The 6023-nt window shown below is 36.5% G+C and overlaps 1 long non-coding RNA gene across 1 annotated transcript; it reads right to left on the reverse strand.

Annotated features, from left to right (window-relative positions):
* Positions 1-1965: 1965 nt before the first annotated feature.
* On the reverse strand, positions 1966-5247 carry LOC100378395 (uncharacterized). The gene is made up of 4 exons (XR_013422801.2): positions 5200-5247; positions 3493-3645; positions 3274-3371; positions 1966-2776 (listed from the first exon to the last, which is right to left on the reverse strand). It is a non-coding gene; the product is annotated as an uncharacterized LOC100378395 (long non-coding RNA).
* Positions 5248-6023: the final 776 nt, after the last annotated feature.

Raw genomic sequence — 6023 nt, forward strand, 5'->3', positions numbered from 1 at the left:
GGAGCACGACCTGGGTCACAGAACCATATTTGTCCGTATTATCAACAGTATTTTGCGAGAGAACCACACCCACATTTTCAACCATTTTCCCCGCGGAAGTTGCCAATAAATGTCGAAAATCTCGTGCATTTCATGTATTCGGATAAAATAAATCTAGCGATTGCTAAAAATGGTTATTAATATATTCCCCGATGCTCTTGGAATCTTTATTTTTTTGATTCCAAGGTAAGAAATGGCTAGTTGAAGTTGTATCGACTTCAAGGCGGCTGTTTCACCGCGAACAACCAAGCTCTGTTGTAGTTTCGCGATGTAAAATGAAATATATATAATAATAATACTTGTTTAATTATTTGGGTTTTCAGCCCACAAATTACGGTCAATGTTTTGTCTCGGCTGCTTGTGATGAATGCCGGACGTCGGGACCGACGTCCGTCCTAAACTCAGTATGGAGAAACCAACGGGGATCGATTTCCCGAACAAATTATTGGGGCACGGTCGACAGACATTCCAAACAATGGAAATTATCAACGAAAGAGGAGATTTTATAGATGTACTGTCATGACAAACATGTAAAATTAACAAATACACAAAGAAGTGTAATATTAGGTTTTATTTTAGGCTTAGATTAAATATTTTCTTTCACTCAGCCCATGCATGGAACTGCCATTTAGCTTCATTGTCCTTCAGCTTGTCTTCGCCTTGAGGAAAACAACAATAATTATACAAACCGTAAACACATTGCGAAGACTCAATAATCGGGCAAGAAAACCCAGACAACCATGTCGTACTTGTGTTGAAATACATTTTGTATTTCACGTCAGAATGTTGTTTAAAATAAAATATTCAATCCAAGCCAAATCGAAGTCAAAGGGTCAGATTGCGTGCATATAATTATAGGTAGTTAAAACGAAAAGTATTTGAGTTTGTGTCGGCTGTTCAACATATATAAAAACCAGTAAGACTATTATAAGACCATGTGAACCTCGGAAATTTTCTGCGAGCGAGCGGGCAGTGATATTTCGGGGTTTTCGCGATCGAAAATAAAGCGGAAATTGTCCAGTCGAATTCAACAAGCGGTCACAAAAACGAGCGAAAAAAGGCGAAGTCATTGCTCTTGTTCGCACAACGGTTACTAAAAAAGAAACCGTGTTCGCACGCTTGCTACTACGTGCCACCGGCTATCAGTTTTACAGTGAACAGTAATCAAAACAAACTTGAAAATATCTTGTGCACACGGCTTAAACCATTTTCTTTATTTGGAATAACTCCGCCTCCACACCATATTAGTAATATGCAAATCACTACGTCACTTTCGCGGGAAGTCATCACGTTGTCGGTTGACACACGGTAGGGCCGTTCTGAGATTTCAAAACATATTTCATCCTGTCTTTAACGCGTATAACATTTAGCCCCGCCATTAAAAGGCATTATTTAGTAGCTGGTCGCTAGGCAGACATGTTTCAATAATTATAACTTCATATTTTTCAAATTTTTTAGACCTAGTTTGAGATTCATTGACCTTGGACGTTTTTTGCGTTTATCTTGAAATTGATTTCTAAGTAGTTCTACAGATTCAGTACGCAATTTCTAACAAACGAAAGCTCAGATCGTCGCAATTTTTGGTCAACTTTACCGCTATATAGAGTACTGGAGGAATGTTCCTGGATTTTTTTCTGTCTGCCTTCGTTTTGATTTTTTTGCTTATTTTTATATAGAGACATGTTGTTTTTACTCAGGTATTAACGTCCAAACATTTGAAATAAGGCTACATAAAAACAAATTATAGTTGCAAAAAAACGAAGAACATTATATATGAAGCACCCTTCTATAATATTTACATAAAAAAATATATTCAATCGTGCTGCAAATTAATTATTAATTGCGTCATTAACCGTTTTACTCCATTTTCGCGTATTCTTGTGATCACGTGACTTGGTATTTGCATAATTTAAAGAAATTGCCATATTTCCAAAGTTTGAAACAAGATCTTTATTATGGTATATAACATGCATGGGTAAAATGTATGTTTCAGTCTGTAAATTGAGGCCAAAAAAATGAACCAGCGAACGTATGCTAACCCCTTAATTTATATTGTAAACTTTGAGTCGTTAGAAACACGCATATGCAGACATACGGACAAATTCGAAGCAACGTATGCTGTTTGGATTTATTACGGATGTGTATGTTAATATAAGTTGCATTTCCACTTTGTAATATATAAAGAACCTTTCCTACTTAGTCTAATTGTTGTGATCAACTTGTGAAAAAATAATTACAATCAGCTGCTTTAGTAATGAATCATCATGAAGTATTCTAGTACTAAAGCTAGCCTGCCCAAAAAGTCGACGTATTTCATCACCAAAATCAAACATAATTGCCATCATTGTAATCATTCAAGCCCACTTTATTTTTGATGTCTTTGTATATTTGATTTTTGGATTCCCTTGGATACGATTTCTCAATTAACTGTACAAAATCCAAAGCCCTTATGTTTACAGGGGTCAGTGAAAGGTGTTCTACGGATCACACAAAGTGGAAATGTCGGGGGACAGTGAGAGATTTTTCACAGGACACGCAAAGTGAGAATGCAACTTTTTAAAAATTTGACGTACGCATAATATACACTATTGCAGGTCGAATAGACCTGACCGACTATAACCACGTGTATTATATAATGTGTTTGTGTTTCTAACATCTTGTACAACTCATATATATCCAGGCACTGTTTGGTTGAATCATTACGCCAGTGTGTTCATGCTGTTCATACATATTGATCCTGTGAAGAAAGAAACAAGTACGGGTAATTAATAGGTGATTTTCAGTTTACTGCGAGATCTCGCGTAATGCGTGAAAGATAAGGATCCAACGCCTGCCGCAAAAATCGAATGATTAGATTTTGAACTTTAATTTTTCATTTTTACAGTTCAATATTCTATCTTTCTGAGGGGAATATGAAGTTGAGATATTTTACTTCGTCAAAATTGACCCCCATAAAACGTGTATTAATAAGCGTGGAAATCCAAAAACAAAATAGTTTCGCGTTTGTCGAATTCTCCCTCCCAGAGTTCCTTGCGGTTAGAACACCGAAAGCATCTTTGCCAGAGCGCAGTAGTCTATTCAGTAAACGTAGTTGTGCTTGTTTATGCAATATCAACCAAATCGACTGAACCAAAGGACATCATTATGTTTAGAGTGATCTGGAAATGACATAAATAAATTTCCCGTAAATGACATAAATAAAGTGGAACAACTTCTTTTACTAAGATAACATACCTTTAACGAACTGGCTCCGTCGATAACGACCCCTTTTGCCGCAATATCTTCTATCCCGCCAAGTATATTTTTCACTCCTACGATTGTCGTTGACTCCACTGAAAAAAACAACAACAAATAAAACATGTTGAGTGTCCATGTAAATGAAACAATGTAAATGCAAAAGACAATATAACTGTAAAACGTCGACGTTGGTGGCGCCAATCAATATACACTCACCTGTTTCTTGTTCCCATTCAGGTACAAACCATATAGCCATACAAATAAAGAGTACGAGAGCAGCCAGGCCAAATATGGTGATTGCAATCGTGCACCACTTCTCAACTTTAGTTGTCTTAACACTCATTATATCTCCACTGCTCAAGGACTGCTCTGAAAAAAAACTATAAATATTTAAATAACTGAGCTCAACCACCCAATGAAATAGCGGAATAGCTGTTAACCATTGCATTACGTCGCAGGATTAACTTCCAAAGAGTATTTCCCGGGCTAGCTGACTATTTATTTGATTAAGGCTGCAGTAGATTTTCGAGAAGTTAAGTCTAAATTATTTATACCAATGTTTGATTAAACTTCACAGCCAAGTTTTTCAATATTTGAGAGTATTCTAAATGAGGATCGACTACACAACCAAACATCATCCATCGGTTTGAACTTCATTACGTTCATTTATTTACGCCTTTTTGACGTCACTGTAGCACTTCGTCGCTAGCGGGCGTCGCCTACAGAAAACTGTTTCCATACGATTCAGCGGTCTAGTTTTGTTTTATTCCTCAGCACACGTTTGTTCGTTTAAGATTATGTGATTCGGACATGCAGTTAATCAAAATAAAATTCGTTTTGATGTTTTTTTATTACAATAGACCGTACGCAATACCCTGTCACTTTCTGGGAGTACACATTCACAATCAATGTGATTTTCCCAATCACCACTTCCCCAATGCAACAATGCAATTTGTCATTGGAATTAAACAAACAATGTTTAACATGGCAATGACTGGTGTACAATATGGGGAATTATTACTGCTATAAAATAACAACACCACCAGAAAGTACCAGGATGTGTGACCTATAGGGGTCAATCATCGCATCAATTAGAATTATGTTTACCAGACACATGTACAGTTAAACAGTCATAGCAGTAACTTAAATTTGGTCAACTAAACCTTAAAAGAAAAAAGAAAAACGTTATTTTTTTCGATTAGAAACAATATACGTGCGCATGTTTATAAACAAAAAAAAAGCATTGATAAAGAAACGCATTTCGTGCCATGGAGGAGGGGGTGTAATACAGTACTGGAAATCAACCAGACATACACTCGAGGGATGTGACTGAATAACATTTACTCAAATTACAAGATATGAACTTGAATGTGCACAAATTGGTATAACAAGACACTAGAACACTATGGGAGTTACCTTACTTAATGTTGGTGGTAGAACAAATTGTATTTGGCACAGTGGGCGGTGATGATTGTCTCGTGTTGAAAGATGTATTTTTTTCTAATAATTAACACGGACATGCAATAGTGTCCATCATGTACAAGCCCACGTATTCGTGTGTAGTATATATTCAGTCGTTGTCTGAATCGTTCGTTATAAAGATGCGATATACCGGCATATGGACTATACTGTGGGAACGTGACTGGTTCACAAACACATAATTACTATATGAAGCCGTGACCATTTGATTTGAATGTTTTTCAGTTCTACAACAAATATCAAAACAACATGGCGTCCATGAAGAAGATAAAGTCAATGTCACGACATGTCTCACCCGAACAATCTAATAACATTAGGGCATCTCATCGCCTCGTTACGTTACACCCTTCTTTGCAGAATAAACACAGTTATAATGTAATATACTTATCTGGTATAACTGTGTCTCAATATGTTAATTATGGGGCAAAAACCAATGAATTTTACCTGAATTCTACTTGTTCCTAGTTTGTAAAATATGATGACATACGAGATAACCTGTAACAACTGTGAAATATTAACTCCGAGTCGAATCTTTAACAAAAAGACACCCTAGCTCAACACGTATTTCTTCTAACTCTCAATAACAAATTAAACATTTATATAGACAGTAGATTTTATCTAGATTTGCCCGTCCAGTTAGGGGGATGGGTGTGTCAATTTAAACAAACACACATAAGTGACCTTTGTATCCCCCAACATTGCGTTTATGGTGTAATGTGACCGGCGCCTGCCACAGGGTGCAGCGCCCTCTGCCGTTTTCATGAAATATGCTGAAAACAAAATCTATCACTACAAAATATTTTACTGAACAAAAGGTTTCGTCAAGTAAGTAAAAAAGAGCAAACAACTGAACATTTAAATGTCCCCGGCCCCCTTCTATAGCGCAAACACCCTCAGAGCATTATAAATGAAATGCACCCACTTTATAATGTTATGCAAATTAGTAGATAGACAGGCCACCGACCCCAGTTCTGGGATCATTTTGAATGTCCGCGAAAATTGATTACATAACATAACACAGTTACTCGATAACTTAGACTCGTCGTAAATAACGTTCTTACTGGTTTATATATATAATCCACTGCCTGGCCCTGGTCTTCATCGTGACGATTGTTTTGGGCTACCACGTGGCCAGTCACCATGAATTTTGCTGTTTTGAAGTTAATTGATCAAATTTTTCAAAATAAACTTCGGTATCAAATGCGAACACTTTCTAACTTTATTGCGTCAAATTTAAAAATTGTTGGAGAATGAATTAGGCATGATAA

Source organism: Saccoglossus kowalevskii, chromosome 1, assembly GCF_978046115.1.
Source record: "Saccoglossus kowalevskii chromosome 1, keSacKowa6.1, whole genome shotgun sequence".
Lineage (NCBI taxonomy): Eukaryota > Metazoa > Hemichordata > Enteropneusta > Harrimaniidae > Saccoglossus > Saccoglossus kowalevskii.